The following is a 17,441-nucleotide window of genomic DNA, read 5'->3' as shown; positions in this document are numbered from 1 at the left end:
CAGACTCAGAGGACAGATCTCAGTGGCCGGGGCAGATGTGGCAGCAATTTCCCCACTGAGGCATCTCAGGTACACACGACTTCAGTCTTGTTGGGGTTGACCTTGAGCAATATGTTGGAGACAGCTCATGTCGGATAAACTGGAATGTGAGAAGTCTGAAGAAAGTTGCCCCTTGGCCTCCTCTGAGATGAAAGAGGAAACTTTTTTATTATATTTGTTTCCATTTTCTAGAATCTTCTAGAAATGAAGTCATATAGTATGTACTCTTTTTCGGACTGGCTTATAGAATTCAACATAAATGATTTTAGGATTCATCCATGTTATTACATGTATGAATAGTTTGTTCCTTTTTTCTCTGTTTAGTGTAAGGATATAGAAAAACTAAATTGAAGTGGACTATAAACCTAAATGCCAACCTATAAAACTTCAAAAGAAAACAGAAAAAAAAATCATAATGGCCCTGAGTTAGGATAAGATATCTAATATAGGAAACAAAATCATGACCTATTAAAAAATCAATAAATCAAACTTTATCAGAATTAAAACTTTCACTCTTCCAAACACATTAAGAAAATGGAAAGGCAGAGTTCCCATCATGGCTCGGTGGCTAACGAATCCCACTAGGAACTATGAGATTGTGGGTTCAATCCCTGACCTCGATCAGTGGGTTAAGGATCCAGCGTTGCCATGAGCTGTGGTGTAGGTCGAAGGCGTGCCTCAGATCGTGTGTTGCTGTGGCTGTGGTGTAGGCTGGCAGCTGTAGTTCCGATTAGACCCCTACCCTGGGAACCTCCACATGCAGTGGGTACGGCCCTAAAAAGACAAAAAGATAAAAAAAGAAAAAGATAAAGAAAATGGAAAGGCAAACAACAGACTATGATAAAATACTTACAATACATATATTAGACAAAGGATTTTTTTTTTTTTTTTGGTCTTTTTAGGGCCGCACTCACAGCACATGGAGTTTCCCAGGCTAGGGGTCGAATCTGTAGCTGCCGGCCTAAGCCAGAGCCAAAGCAACGCCAGATCCGAGACGTGTTTGCGACCTACACCACAGCTCACAGCAACGCTGGATCCTCAACCCACTGAGCAAGGCCAGGGATCGAACCTGCATCCTCATGGATGCTAGTCAGATTCGTTTTCCGATGAGCCACTATGGGAACGTCTAGATAAAGAATTTTTAATCAAGATATGTAAAGAATTCCATAAGAAGAAAACAAACAACACATTAGGGTCAAATGAAAAAACAATGGTCCAGATACTGGACCAAAGGCTCCACCAAAGAAAATAAACAGGTGACCAATAAGCATCTGAAAAGATGCTCAACATAATTAGATTTCAGAGAAGTGCAAATAAAACCACAGGGAGATATACTACGCACCCATGTGCACAGCTAGAATGACAGAGTCAAGTGTTGGTGAGATGCGGAACAAGTGGAACACGCATGCCCTGCTGAGGGGCGTGTGGGATGGTACCACTACTTTGGAAAACACTCTGGCAGTATCTTAAGATGTTAAACATTCACCCATCACCTGACCGAGCCTTTCCACTCCTAGATACTTAATCAAAAGAAAATTTGTACATGAATGTTTATAGCAGCTTTTTTTTTTAAGGTGTTTATTAGGAGAGAAGATACATGTGGGGAGAAAGCACCGGTGCTCAGAGATGGAGAGAAAGAGACAGACAGACAGAGGGACAGAGAGTAACAACTCTTTTTTTCTTTTCACCCTACCCCACAGCATATGTAAGTTTCTGGGACAGGGACAGAATCTGAGCCGCAGCTGTGGCCCACACCACCACTGCAGCAGTGCCAGATCCTTAACCCACTGCACTGGGTGGGGATCGAAACCATGCTGCCTCAGAGAAAGCTGCATCATTAACCCACTGCACCGCAGCAGGAACTCCAAAACTCTCTTTTTTCTAACAGCCCCAAACTTAGAACCAATCTAACATTCCCTGATTATTTATTTGTTAATATTACATTCTTCCCGGGAGTTCCCATTGTGGCTCAGTGGTTAATGAATCCGACTAGGGACCATGAGGTTGCAGGTTTGATCCCTGGCCTCGCTCAGTGGGTTAGGGATCCGGCGTTGCCGTGAGCTGTGGTGTGGGTCACAGACGCGGCTCACTGCTGTGGTTGTGGCGTAAGCCGGCAGCTACAGCTCCGATTCGACCCCTAGCCTGGGAATCTCCATATGCTGCAGGAGCAGCCCTAGAAAAGGCAAAAAGACAAAAAAAAAAAAAAAATTACATTCTTCCTTCTTGCAGAATTCATGCTAGATCACGGGAGCAAACTTCAACCATGGGGATGCGATCTGGGAATAACTACTCCAGCAACCCTCCTTTCAGGTGAAAAATTCTGAGAGGCATTGTGTCATTTTCTCAGGGGTTCTCACAGAACTGAACCCCCATCCTCCAGAGCGGTGACTTTGATAAACACTTGCAGTGGCTATTCCTTGTTCACTGTCTCTTTCTTCCCACTCCCTCATTCCTGCTTCCTGATGTGATTTTCCAAATAAACTACCCCCAACTTCAAGTCTGAGTCACAGCTGGAAGAATTTGAACTAAGCCATGGCCCCCACCAAATGCCAAGGAACAACATGTATTTTTCAAGAGATAACGCCATATATGTCACCCATATTAATTCAGTTGAAATGCTGACTAGGACCAAAAAGGGGTCGTAGGTCTATGTGCTTCTGGAGAGGAATCTGAAGGAGAACACATGAACAGGGAGCACGAGGCTTTTTATCTGTTTTTAATAAACCTTAACAGGAGTCCCCACTGTGGCTCAGTGAGTTAAGAACCCGACATAGTACCAATGAGGATGCAGGTTCAATCCCTAGCCTCACTCAGTGGGTTAAGCATCCAGTGTTGCCACAAGCTGCTATGTAGGTCACAGATGCAGTTCAGATTTGGTGTTGCCGTGGCTGTGGTGTAAGCCAAGAGCTGCAGGTCAGATTCGACCCCTAGCCTGGGAACTTCCATATGCCGAAGGTACAGCCATAAAAAGAAAAAAAATGATTAATAAACAAAATTTAATAGGCACTTCATAGGCATCATTTCAATACTTGAAAAGTTGGCCCTTACCTCTTTTTTTTTTTTTTTGGCCATTCCTGCAGCATATGGAAGTTTCCAGGACAGGAATCTAACCCGTGCCACAGCAGAGACCTGAACTGCAGTGACAATGCTAGATCCTTAAACCTCTGTGCCACAAGGGAACTCTCGGCCTTTACCTCTTGACTCAGCACTCTGAAAAGTTCTGGTTCTTGTCTTGGAAGACAGGACTGCCATGTTCTGACTGTGTGGCTTTACGACCCTCCCCTCCCGAGTTTACATCTGAAAACTCCCCGGGAAACCAGTCCAGCTCCTTGCAAACCTTGCGGAGCTTCATATTACCCATCTGCGAATTTAGTTGGTATCCAGGATTAGAGTGAGGCAGTCACAGATTTGCTGGATTTTGTTTTTGTTTTATTTCATTTCTAACACACGTGCGGCTCTGCTCTTTTTGAGATTTGTAGAAAATGAAATGCCCTTCTTCCTTCACACTTCAGCAGGAGCTCAGAAGCAAACAGAACACCAAGAAGGTCTTAACACCCTGGATTCCTGAGGGTGTGTTGCCCTCTTTTCATTCACATTTTAGCAAGAAGGAGAAAAGGTCTTTGATGGAGTAGGAAACACAGATCTAGAAACAGAAATCTAATTCATTTTCCAAGGCTCCACGCAGATACAGCCTCATTGTCAAACCTTCTTAGATCTCCCCTCCACAATCTCAGCACTCTTTTCTCGCTTTTATAATCAAATGGTTTGCTCTCCCATCTGTTCCCCCCCCCCAAAAAAAGAGCAACGCCACGGCTGCTAGAAGAGAATTTTTATTTCACTGCTCCTACAATCCCAGTTATAATAACCTTTTTCCCTGAGCTCAGGATATATTTTTAAGCAAAAACTCAAGACACCTGAGTTTCAGATCTGCCTCTATTTTTCCATCTCTGGGTCTGTGATATGAACCCCCATCCAGATACGACAGTCCATGTCCATGGTTCTAAACGTAAAACAGGCTTCCACCACATTAGCAGATCATAGGGCATGTGTTCAAATAGGAATTTCTTTTGAGATTCTCATCGGTATCCTTTAACTAAGTATTTGCTAAGTAATAGCCAGACAAGACACCAACGTTCTCTCTGCCTCAGTGCTTCTCCCACAAACAGGCACAAGAGAACATGGGGATGAAACGTGAACAGCGTTTCTCCAAGTGAATCAGCTATTAGTGATGTCGAATTATCTTCACCAATAGTGAAGGGAAAAAATGGGGGGAAAATACGTTTAAGAAGTCACTTAGAGCAATGTTCAGAGAGAGAAATTCTAAAAGCAGTGACATTTTGTTAAAAGAGGATATTTTTAGCAAAAAAGAGGGGGGAAGTTTGTGGCAATTGTGAATGCTGGTGTGTATTTTTTTTTCTTTTTTCTTAGGGCTGCACTTGCGGCATATGGAGGTTCCCAGGCTAGGGGTCTAACTGGAGCTGTAGCCACCGGCCTAGGCCACAGCCACAGCAACGCGGGATCCAAGCCACATCTGCGATCAACGCCTCAGCTAACAGCAATGCCAGATCGTTAACCCAATGAGCAAGGCCAGGGATCGAATCCACATCCTTATGGATGCTAGTCAGGTTCTTAACTCACTGAGCCACAATGGGAGCTCCTGGTGTGTGTGTTACACTATTGAGCATTTAGTAATTTGGGGGGGCGGTATTGCACCTATGGATTATTAGAAGGATTGTAAGCATTTAAGCCAGGGGCAAAGGGATGTCAGCACTATATCTTACAATGACTAAAAGTACTAGAATTTTGCAGGACCTTTAAAAGAGGCACTGAAGAGTTACATACGACTTCCCCGAGGCTTATTCTATTCTCCTGTTAACCTGCCCAAAGATACCCTCTCACTCGCTATAATCCAAAGGGTCACAGTGAGTATAACTATAAAGCCAAAATTTACATCTAAAACTTGGATCACTGTGTAAGTTTTTCAACATTCAGTTGTACATGTTAAATATTACACCTCTAATTATATTCCAGAGTGTCACAACTCACTATGTTTTTTCCAAGGGTCAGTGGAGACTCAGATTTGAAAAGGCAAAAAGGAGAGAAATCTTCGTGTGTGTGTGTGTGTGTGTGTGTGTGTGTGTAAATCTGAATTTTATTCTTCTTTGTACTCTAGATGCCTGGAATCACCTGAGAATATTCTAGATGTTGTTATAACTCTAGAATAATTCATCAGGCCTACAGAATTGAAACAATACAAGTTCAGACACAGAAACACACAGACCCTAATATATCTAACTTAATGAGGCAAAAACACAAAGAAGAAAGAGAAGAGCCTTTAAAGTGGACCAAAGCTGGATCCTTGGTTTTCGGAGGAACTTCTGTACTGTTTTCCATATATGAAGGCAAAACTATAATTTTAAAAGACAGATGCACCCCTATGTCCACAGCAGCACTATTCACAATGGCCAAAACATGGAAACTACCCAAATGCCCATCAACAGATGAATGGATAAAGAAGATGTGTTTTATATATATACAAAATGGAATACTACTCAACCATAAAAAAGAACAAAATAATGTCATTCGTGGCAACATGGATACAAGCAGAAATTCTCATACTGAGTGAAGTCAGTCAGAAAGAGAAAGACAGGGAGTTCCCGTCGTGGCGCAGTGGTTAACGAATCCGACTAGGAACCATGAGGTTGCGGGTTCGGTCCCTGCCCTTGCTCAGTGGGTTAACGATCCGGTGTTGCCGTGAGCTGTGGTGTAGGTTGCAGACGCGGCTCGGATCCCGCGTTGCTGTGGCTCTGGCGTAGGCCGGTGGCTACAGCTCCGATTCAACCCCTAGCCTGGGAACCTCCATATGCCGCGGGAGCGGCCCAAGAAATAGCAACAACAACAACAACAACAACAAAAAAAGACAAAAGACAAAAAAAAAAAAAAAAAGAAAGAGAAAGACAAATCCCACATGGTATCACTTATACATGGAAACTAATATAAGGCCCAAGTGAACCTATTTACAAAACAGAAACAGACTCACAGACAAGGAGAACAGACTTGTGGTTTCCAAGGGAGAGGGGGTTGGAGGAGGGATGGACCGGGAGGTTGAGGGGGGTTAGCAGAGGTAAGCTATTATACACGGAGGGGATAAACAAAAGCCTTCATAGAGCAGAGAGAACTATACTCAAGGTCCTGTGATAAACCATCATGGAAAAGAATATTTTGAAAAAAGAATGAATATATACATATAACTGAATCACTTTGCTGTACAGCAGAAATTAACACGACATTGTAAGTCAACTATATTTCAATAAAAAATTAATAAGCAGAACAAAATAAAATGGAAATCTTAGTTGGAAATCTGGCCTACCACCACCGAGTATGGTTGAGAGTCTTGCTTCTAGCACCCTGTTGCCTAGGTTTAAATCCTGATTCTGCCATTTGTAAGCTGTGTGACTTTGGACAAATTACTCTCTCTCTCTGTCTCCTGTTCCCCACTGTACAATGGGGGAAAAAACTGTGCTTATCTCATAGGGATGTTATGAGTATCAAATGACATGACACATCTAAAGAGCTTGGGAGAGTGCCTAGCACATAATAAGAACACATGTAGGAGTTCTGTTGTGGTGCAGTGGTTAACTAGGAACCACGAGGTTGTGGGTTCGATCCCTGCCCTTGCTCAGTGGGTTGACGATCCAGCGTTGCCGTGAGCTGTGGTGTAGGTTGCAGATGCGGCTCGGATCTGGCGTTGCTGTGGCTCTGGTGTAGGCTGGCAGCTGCAGCTCACAGCTGCAGCTCCGATTAGACCCCTAGCCTGGGAACCTCTATATGCTGCGGAAGCAGCCCTAGAAAAGGCAAAAAAAAAAAAAAAGAACACAAGTAAATAGTAGTTATTATCATTATTATCATTATCATCTTTATTACCGACTAGTTACCTATCCCTAGGAAAGTTGCTGCTCTCCTTATGCCTCAGTTTTCCCCCTGTCAAAAACAGGTCTAATAAGATTATTACAAGAAGGAAACTAGCCAGTGGATGAGGAGTCATTCAGATCAGTGTCTGGGTAAGGAGGCCCTCCCTCGCCCAGAAAGACAGAATGTCAGCTGAGTGTCCCGAGTGTAATGGTCACTAGTCAAGAAACGCCACACACTTTGAAGCAGCCAAAGGTGGCAAGGCCTGGAGTGGGAGCCAGCTTTTATTTATTGTCAAGGCCAGCACATTCATCAACTCTCCTCATTAAAATGTGCCAATTAATGAGCACTGGCATAGCCCTTAGCAAAGGTCAGCAGCAACCTAAGCCAGCTTATCAAAAATTCAAAGAGGTCCAGAGTTTGGGAAAAGTTCATTCTTCCCTTAATTAACGGATCTAATTACAATCCTGACATAACAAAATGCAAAATGCGTTCTTCAAAAGACACCAAGTCAAAGGTTTAACAGCCCAGATAACCTTCTCCTTTGGTACAGGCTGACCCAAATGTAGGGGAGGGGGGAAGGAGGGAATCTTAGCACCCAGTCAACAGGGCTGATGAAACGGCTTTTCAAGAAATTAAAGCTCAGTAGCGGATCAGAATCCCTGAGCAACAAAGGAATTGAAAGGGAATAAGAACGTTCCCACTTCCTACGATCTGGGCGAACACAGAGTCAAGGCTCCCGCTAATCTCCCTTCTTAGCAGACGTCAGAGTGTTTATTTGGTGACCTTTCCTGGCTAGCTGTGAAGAGTACTTTAGCATCCTAAAGCATGTGGGTCTATAATTGTTGCCTCATTTAGACAACACCTAAAATACAATCAGACAGAATGGAAATGCTGTGCTTAAATTGTTTCTGAAATAGGAAGGCCTGAATTTCAAACCAGGTACCACTAACCAACCAAAGGCTTAGAGAAAAGGCAGCCTGACCTCCCCTCCCACTCAGAGAACCACCACCTTTTTTTTTTTCCCCTTAGGGCCACACTCACGGCATATGGAAGTTCCCAGGCTAGGGGTCGAATTGGACCTACGGCTCCTGGCCTATACCACAGCCACAGCAACACAGGAGCCAAGCTGCATCTGCGATCTATACCACAGCTCACAGCAGTGCTGGATCCCTAACTCACTGAGTGAAGCCAAGAATCAAACCCGTGACCTCATGGATACTAGTTGGATTCATTTCTGCTGAGCCACAACGGGAACTCCCGAGAATCACCATCTTGAGAGAGTAAGTTCGGTCTCTGTCACATGACATGGACGTAGCTGCATAGGAGACTTCAAAAACCCTGGCAACTCTAAGCTTTGATCCTGTACCTGAAAATGAATGGATAGGAACCATTAAAGTCTCAGTGTTTTTCACCAGTTTTAAGGATGATAACAACTTTCAGACAACAAGTGGTTTTTCCACTCAGAAGTTTCTAAGTGGATCAGAATAAAAAGATCACATAATATGATTATCTGGAATATGATGCTCAGAGAGAGGCAATGACTCAGCTACGATCAACACAAAGAACACTAAAGAACCCTCCAGCCCCCCACCCCCCACCCCGGCAGGGTCAAGTGTGCTGGTTCCACCTGACGAATCATTTCTTTACTCAGCAAACATTTGCTGAGCATCTTTCATGAGTCAGGCCTTGTCCAGTCACCAGGATGAGGCTGGGTGTCCAAAGCAGAGATGTCCTACCCCTCCTGGAGCTTATATTCTAGTGGCGGAAGACAGACAATCAACCAACACATAAATCAGCAAGAAAACGCATCCAGATTCAGTGCTGACAGAAGATTGAAACAGAGGGACATAAGAGTGACTGGGCGACTACTGTAGCTGGAAGAACCAGAGGAGCTCTCCCCAAAAGCTAACGTTTCAGCTGACACTCAAAGGACCCAGAGACCCATCCTCGTAAAGACCAGAGAGGAATGCATACAAGCAGGAGAGAAAAATCAGTGCCAAGGCCCAAGGCTGCTTGACAACACCGAGAAGAAACAAAAGTGAGGAGAGGGGTATGAGATGAGGCAGGGGCAGCAGGCCATGGGGCGGGGGGTGAGGGGGACAGGACGTTGCATGTCCACGACAGGGTATATGAATTTTAGTACAAGGGCAACTAGAGGATTCTTAGGCAGAGGAGTGATCTAAATTCTCTTTAAAAGAGCATCCTGGGAGTTCCCGTCGTGGCACAGTGGTTAACGAATCCGACTAGGAACCATGAGGTTGCGGGTTCGGTCCCTGCCCTTGCTCAGTGGGTTAACGATCCGGCGTTGCCGTGAGCTGTGGTGTAGGTTGCAGACGCGGCTCGGATCCCGCGTTGCTGTGGCTCTGGTGTAGGCTAGTGGCTACAGCTCCGATTCGACCTCTAGCCTGGGAACCTCCATATGCCGTGGGAGTGGCCCCAAAGAAATAGCAAAAAGACAAAAAAAAAATAAAATAAAAGAGCATCCTGGCATGTATATGGAGACTGGATTAAAGGGGCTGAGGGGAGAGTAGAGCCCAATAACAAGGTAGCAGCTAGTGACCAGGAAAGAGACCAGAGCAGAGGTGTCAGTGGAGATGGAGGGAGCGTCAGGAGAACTCACAGATGAACGGATTAAACGTGGGAGGAGGTGAAAAGAGAGACGGAGGAAGCCTCATTGGTGGGTTTGGGGCTTGAGCAACTGGCTGAGTGGTGGTGCTGATACCGGGTTGAGAAACACGGGCCATAGGAGAGAGGCAAATGTGGGGGTTAGGAATAGTTCTTTCTGGTCGAATCCAAGATGCCTCGTAGGTACGGTTGTGAGATACCAGCTAGATAAGTGGATACGGAAATACACAAATCTGGGATTCCAGGAGGATGTTCAGAAAGGAGGCATCAGATTGACAGTCGCCTTCCTTGGAGAGGCTACTTAAAGCCACGGGACAAAGGGAGAATTTTTCCAAAGGAGCAGTCCACTCCAGGCCTTTCGGGAGGAGCTCGGTGCTTTCTTCTCTCCCACACAGCAGTGCTTTGACAGTACTTGAACACAACAAAGGAAGGGAGGCGACTCCGGCGTCCTTGGACGCAGCATGTTTGGAGTTGGTGCCTCTTCGCTGTAATCAAAAGGCCCTCAGAGGTGAGATGCGAAGGCGCGCGCTTCCTGTGATGTGCTGCAGAGTGAACCCTGGTCCCTACCTCGAGTCCTTCATAAAGAAAAAGGAAAAAAAAAAAAAAATCAATCCAGTTCCACAAAACTGCGGAGTTTGACTTAGCGCGCACAAGAGGGGGAAAGCAGCCGCCGCCGCCGCGGTCGCCGGCAGGCTCCCCGAGAATCGGTGCGAGGCTGCCCCCTCGTGGCCATCAACGTGTATGACCCACGCAGCGACCGAAAATCCGGTGCTTGAAGTTAGTTGCCCCACACAGAACGGCCTTTATTTCCTTTTTTTTTTTTTCTTAAATAATCAGCACCTCCTAGAAATCAACCCCATGTGTCCCCATTACAGGGACACAGATGAGAAAAGGAGAAAGATCCACATGACTTTACCGAAACATCAAAAGGTGGGTTTAACCACACATACACACCTTTCCTGTCATACAAGGTATAATTCTCAAGCGAAGATACGAGGGCTTAACAGTTTCAGATGCCTAGTGGTCCTTTCGGATACCCTAAGGTGTATGACCTTGCTTTAGCGAACCGGCCTGATTAACTAACCAGTGTGTAGACGGGGATTCCTCTGAAAGCAGGGTCTGAAACAAGCTGCCGGGCACTGATGACGTCAGGAGCAGGGATGAGGAAGGAGGGAATGAAACAGGAGAGGAGGAAAATGAGGGATGCGTGGCTGTGTGCTTCTGGGTCAAAGAGAACTCAGTGACGCCAGGGGACTTCTGAGAAGCCACGGAGAAAGCACCTCGGAATTGTCCATCGGAGGGGCGGAAACATGCTGCATTTTTTCCAACCAACTCTCATCTTCCTCTGGGGGAGGACTGCTGCCTTGCAGCTCTGGGCTGAGCCGGTGAGAACCTGACTGTACTTCCACGGTCTGGGAAAGACGCCTGCGGCAGAAAACTAGAAAGAGACCTTGGCACACATGCTTGCGGAGGGATGGGAAGAGAAATAGGAACTTTCCTCTTCAGCGGAGCGGAAAAAGGTCAGTTGAGGGGATGCGGCTTGGGGTGATGGGCATTTCTGTCATCTAGGGAGTACCATCCTGAATGATTTAGAGAAGCCTCATTCTATAGAGGTCAGGGCACCGCATTTGCCATTTGCTAGCTCCGTGAGCTTCGGCAAACTTCGTTTCTCTCCGAATCTTCACTCCTCTCATCCATAAAGTAATTGTAAGTTAACTATAATTAATTAAGGGCTCCTCTAAATAACGAATGTGTGGATATACGTGAGGTGCCTGGTGCAAGGAGAAAACACATTAAGTTGCTATAGTATTGTTAATAAAATAATATAAGTCGTGTCTCATTTGCCTCATGAGTCTCCAATGTGGGTTCATGTCTGTTGACTTCATTTTGGTCTGGCTCTTACTCAGGAGCTTCTGTTTATTCAGACACGGGCTAGTTGCCTTGGCTTGGTTCCATTCTCCCCTCTTTCTAACAAATATTTACTAAGCCCTCACCGTGTTTCAGACATTGTGCTCACCCTAACTCTATGATTCTGCTTTGCTTCTCAGACCACACTCAAGCCTTCTTATCTGAAGTACTAGAAACTCACTGTCCGCATAAAAATTGCCCGCAACTAACGTCAATCCCACACCATGCAAGTCTTTAACGTCTTACCATGTCACACTGGAAATGCAACAAAGAGACCAGAACTACACCTGAATAAGCATTGTTCCTCTTATAGTAGCTACCTTGCAAAGTTTCGCAATCCACCTGTCACCCTCCTCCACTCCTTGGAAAGAATACAGAGTTGAATGTTATTTTTTGGTGTATTTGAAGACAAAAAAGAAATCTTATTTTAACGGTAGTTACATACAACAGCACAAACAGAGGAGTACATAACGCTAGAGACCACGACCTACCCTGCTTTTGCCACCCTACTCCAGACCCAGCCAGCAACCTTCATGTAGTAAGTCAGCAGTAAGTGTTAGCTGCTATTTTCATCCATTTATCGAATATTCTAAGCACCTACTATAAGCTAATTGATGTATTAAGAGCTGGAAAAGGACACAAAGGTGATTAAAATATGATTTATGTTCTCAAGATTGCTAGGGTCTGAAAGAGAAGTTAATATTAAGTGGCTCTACAAAAAGATCTTGGAGGAATTTTATGGGTGAAGTTGAAATGAAAGGTGGGTCAAATTTCTATACACAAAAATGTGAAAGGAAGAATGCATTACTACGGGGGTTCCTGTTGTGGCTCAGTGGGCTAAGAACCCAACTAGTGGAGTTCCCGTCGTGGTGCAGTGGTTGACAAATCCAACTAGGAACCATGAGGTTGTGGGTTTGATCCCTGCCCTTGCTCAGTGGGTTAAGAATCCAGCGTTGCTGTGAGCTGTGGTGTAGGCCGGTGGCTACGGCTCCGATTGGACCCCTAGCCTGGGACCCTCCATATGCCGCAGGAGCGGCTCAAGAAAAAGGCAAAAAGACAAAAAAAAAAAAAGAACCCGACTAGTATCCATGAAGATGTGGGTTCAATCCCTGGCCTCACTCAGTGGGTTAAAAGATCGCGTTGCCTCGAGCTGTGGTATAGGTCACAGACGCAGCTTGAATCTGGCGTTGTTGTGGCTGTGGTGTAGGCCGGCAAGCTGTAGCTCCGATTCGACCCCTAGCCTGGGAACCTCCATATGCCATAGGTGCAGCCCTAAAAAAAAATTTTTTTAATAAAATAAAAAGAATTCATTACTAGAAGCAGGAACAGCACAAGCAAAGGCACCGAGTCAGGAAATACTTATACACGGCCTCAAATAAGAGCATGCAAGGGTTCTCTTGTGGGATCCAGTGTTGTCACTGCAGCAGTTTGGGTTATGGCTGTGGTGTGGGTTCAATCCCTGGCCCAGGAAGTTCCACGTGTGGGGGGCATGGCCAAAAAATAAAACATAAAGTGAGAGTATGCAGTATGATGGGAATTTAGAGTATCGATCAGGGAATAGAAGAATAAGCTAAAAAGAAAGCTTTAGACCAAATAAATAATTCAATCTTATACATAGGGATCTGCTTATCATCAAGTGCAATCACCAGGGCGCTGTGGAAGGAAGATTTACACTTCATTATTTACCACAGCAAGACTGTATTTAGCTTAATCAGAGAGGAGACAGGGAGCTCCATCATTTAGGCCACAAGTTCATGGAGAGAGCTATCTAGACACTGTGAATCTCTATTCACAAAGTGCAGTCTGCAGACTGAATGAATAACATCTGGCACACATTTTTAAATCTATATGTGAGGTTTTTTGTTTTTGTTTTTGTTTTTTTTGTCTTTTGTCTTTTTGTTGTTGTTGTTATTGTTGCTATTTCTTGGGCCGCTCCCTCGGCATATGGAGGTTCCCAGGCTAGGGGTCGAATCGGAGCTGTAGCCACCGGCCTACGCCAGAGCCACAGCAACGCGGGATCCGAGCCGCGTCTGCAACCTACACCACAGCTCATGGCAACGCCGGATCGTTAACCCACTGAGCAAGGGCAGGGACCGAACCCGCAACCTCATGGTTCCTAGTCGGATTCGTTAACCACTGCGCCACGACGGGAACTCCTATATGTGAGGTTTTAATAACCCAGTTCATTTAACAGTGCTAAATAATTTTTTCTCAATCCATGGAATGGGAACTCCTGCTTTTGTTTTCTTCTGATATTCTTCTACCCTTCTCTGTTTCAGTTTAACCAAGCTTGAAGAGTATTTACTCCTTGAATCTGAATGGTTACTGAATTTAGCACATAGTGGACACTTAGTGCTGGTTAAAACAAAGGAAGAATGGAAAGAAACGAGGACAGAAAGAAAGGTCCTTTACAACGACTGGCTTTCATTTATGGGACTTTGTAAGCCCGCTGAATGTGGGTTTTTCCCAAAGCATTCAAATATTCCATAGGGAAGCTCGCTTGGTTCCAAACCTTGAAGACCAGCAGCAGCATTTGAAAAATTAAAGAGGACCCAAATTTGGGGCCAATGACATCTCTCCCAAAAGGCGACCCAATCGTGGGGAATTGAATCCAGTATGAGAAAAGGTAAAGGACCTAGCCTGGCCGGTCAATCCTGGCCACAGCCTATCGGTGTCTGGGGGAAATAGAAAACAGACATAGTAGAGGGAAAAACTGACTGCTGAAGTAGGCAGATAAGAACTTGAAATGAGCCTGAAGAATGAGCAGATCCATCTAGTCCAAGCAATAGATCGCTTGAGACAGGCTGCTACCATAACAGCAGAGGTCTCTAAAAGGGGTGTTAGAACTCACTCCCAATGGACTTTTTTTAGTAAAAAAAAAAAAATGCAGCTTGAAAATCTGAAAAATAGGAGTTCCCATCGTGGCACAGTGGTTAACGACTCCAACTAGGAACCATGAGGTTGCAGGTTCGGTCCCTGCCCTTGCTCAGTGGGTTAACGATCCGGCGTTGCCATAAGCTGTGGGGTAGGTCGCAGAAACGGCTCAGATCCCACGTTGCTGTGGCTCTGGTGTAGGCCGGCGGCTACAGCTTCAATTCGACCCCTCGCCTGGGAACTTCCATGTGCCGAGGGAGCGGCCCTAGAAAAGACAAAAAGACAAAACAATCTGAAAAATATTCATCACCAAAGAATTCTCTGGAGGAGGTGAAAAATCACCTGCCTCCAGCTGGTTCTTTGCTCTGTTAATGATTTGTATACATGTGAACAAAAGGTTCGATGCGCCTATTAATTACCCTAAAATGATTAACCTCCTTTTCCACTGTGGAGTTAGTGAATCAAGGGGTGGATCACTTAAACCTCTGCATCGCAGATGTCAGAAAAGAGTGTCCTTCCCCGTACACCCACCTTTCTCCTCCCTGGTTTTCTTTCTGCTCCCTTTCCACACACACGGATAGCACACTGAGAAGAGATGAAAAGCACATTCATCTTGTTTTTGCTCAAATCCCGGCGCTAGAAATGCTTGGGCACAAACTTTCTAAGCCAGGGCACATGCGTGGGTAATAATACCCTGCGCGTCACCATCGGAATGTCCCCTTCTCCCGGTGTGCTCCCATATTACTCCCTGAACATACATTTCACCTAAATTTGCCATGAAATCCTCAAGATGTTCACAGCCTTTTTTAAAATAACATGAGGTGTAACCCACCTACTTTGCCTATGGGTGGTATGATAATTATTATTATTATTATTTTGCTTGTACCCGCAGCATGTACAAATTCCTGGACCAGGGATCGAACCCTCCCCATAGCAGCAACCCAAGCTGCTGCAGTGACAAGTCCAGCTCCTTAACCTGCTGTGCCACAGAGAACTCCAGGTGTCAATTTTAATAGCCTCTAGTCTTGCAATTCACCTTCCAATTTATGACCTCTACTCTAAACTGTAATGTAGATTTTCCCTATTTTCATTGCACTATGCAACTATCCTACAGATAAAATTTTGCTCTGGGGGCACTCTGCCATATTCCACGTGCCAACATGAAGGGCTTTCTGGAAAGTTCACCTCAAATTACACGATGCCGAAAAGCATTTAGACCAAAAAGGATATTCAGGAAGACAATTTTTGTCTTTCTGAAAATTGTTTATGAGTATCCTTGGGGTCAGGACTTGTAATCAGCACTTGTAATGACAAAGATGCAGATGGACAAGGGAGGAACTCCGCCTTGCAGATAACATGAAGATGGGGAGAAAAAACTGCTGAGTCAAGTATGATACGCAACAATCTATTAACTACTACTAGGGTGCTTTATAGTAAATCATACAATTTTATCATAAAGCATCATTGTAGAGTTGCTGTTCTTATTATACCACTATTTCATAGAGGAAGCATGAGGCTTTATGTCTAGGGCGCAGGTGCAAATCCACTGCTGCTGAGGGAAGGGAAGAGAACAAACACGTATCCCTGGGGAAAGGGGCAGGAACACACGCTAGACAGAGGCCATGAGAGATCTCCTCTAGCTGAGGGGGTACGGGCTAGGATCCCTAAAAGACCCCATCCTCAAGACCCAGGCAGAGAGCCTATCTAATACTAAGGCGTGCTCAGAACAGAAAATATGACCCCTCCTCTGCTCTCACCACCAGGCTAACAAGCATCTGATAAAAAATAATCACAGTCTGTTGCTGGAAAGGGGCAACAATGAACACCTAACATCAAAAGTGGGGCCCAGGCTGAGGAAAACCCTGGGGCAAGTAAATTAATCCCTACCCCTTAAACACAAAAAAAGCTAGAAGAGTTTCAAGTCTGTGATACACTGAGGTTGCTATAGGTTGAATTGTTTCCTGAAAAAAAAAGATATATATTTTGTCCTAAGCCCCTAAGGATTTTTGCAGGTGCAATTAAGATTACTGATCAGGAGTTCCCGTCGTGGCACAGTGGTTAATGAATCTGACTAGGAACCATGAGGTTGTGGGTTCGATTCCTGCCCTTGCTCAGTGGGTTAACGATCCAGCGTTGCCATGAACTGTGGAGTAGGTCGCAGACGCGGCTCGGATCCCGCATTGCTGTGGCTCTGGCGTAGGCCGGTGGCTATAGCTCCAATCCGACCCCTAGCCTAGGAACCTCCATGTGCCGCGGGAGCGGCCCAAGAAATGGCAAAAAGACAAAAAAAAAAAAGATTACTGATCAGCTGACTTTAAAACAGGCAGATTATCAGAAAAGGTCTGATGAGCCCTTAAAAGCTCCTATTGTGGCTCAGTGGTAACAAACCGGACTAGTAACCATGAGGATGAGAGTTCCATCCCTGGCCTTGCTCAGAGGGTTAAGGATCCAGCGTTGCCATAAGCTGTGGCGTAGGTCTCAGATGTGGCTCGGAGCCTGCGCTGCTGTGGCTGTGGTGTAGGCCGGGCGGCTACAGCTCCTAATGGACCCCTAGCCTGGAAACCTCCATATGCCGTGGGTGTGGCCTTAAAAAGCAAAAAAAAAAAAAAAAGATAATTAACAAGGACCTACTGTACAGCACAGGGAACTCTACTCAATATTCTGTAATAACCTATATGGGAAAAGAATCTGTAAAAGAATGGATATATGTATACATATAACTGAAGCACTTTGCTGTACACCTGCAAACTGAAATAGACAAAAGATTTTGTTCCGGTCCTGCCCAGGCATGTGGAAGTTCCCCGGCCAGGGACTGAACCTGTGCCACAGCAGCAACCTGAGCCACAGCAGTGACAATGCTGGATGCTTAATCCACTGTGCCACCAGGATAAAGGATCATAGGAACACCTAGGCAAAAGACTTGAGCAGACATTTCACCAAAGAAAACATACCAACCAAATAAAAATCACGAGAAAAGACTCTTACCAGTATTGATCATTAAGTAGATGCAAATCGAAACCATAATGGGATGGAGTAGGGACAGGTAGTTGTAGAAGTCCCGATAAAGGACCATAAAGAGGGAA

At 45.2% G+C, this 17,441-nt stretch overlaps 1 protein-coding gene and 1 long non-coding RNA gene across 10 annotated transcripts in view; one reads left to right on the top strand and one right to left on the bottom strand.

Annotated features, from left to right (window-relative positions):
- LOC146402252 (uncharacterized) overlaps window positions 1–17,441 on the bottom strand; it is a 1,625,488-nt gene that overhangs the window by 1,544,040 nt on the left and 64,007 nt on the right. The window lies entirely within an intron of this gene.
- LOC146402253 (uncharacterized) lies at window positions 10,733–15,816 on the top strand. The gene is made up of 2 exons (XR_014805665.1): window positions 10,733–11,096; window positions 13,764–15,816. It is a non-coding gene; the product is annotated as an uncharacterized LOC146402253 (long non-coding RNA).

Source organism: Sus scrofa, chromosome 6, assembly GCF_054392235.1.
Source record: "Sus scrofa isolate SSC_HxYL_T2T_F1_AM1 chromosome 6, Sscrofa_HxYL_maternal_Yorkshire_Landrace_v2.0, whole genome shotgun sequence".
Taxonomy (NCBI): Eukaryota; Metazoa; Chordata; class Mammalia; order Artiodactyla; family Suidae; genus Sus; species Sus scrofa.
The sequence above is the reverse complement of the archived record's forward strand: the minus strand, read 5'-3'. Positions and strand labels throughout refer to the sequence as shown.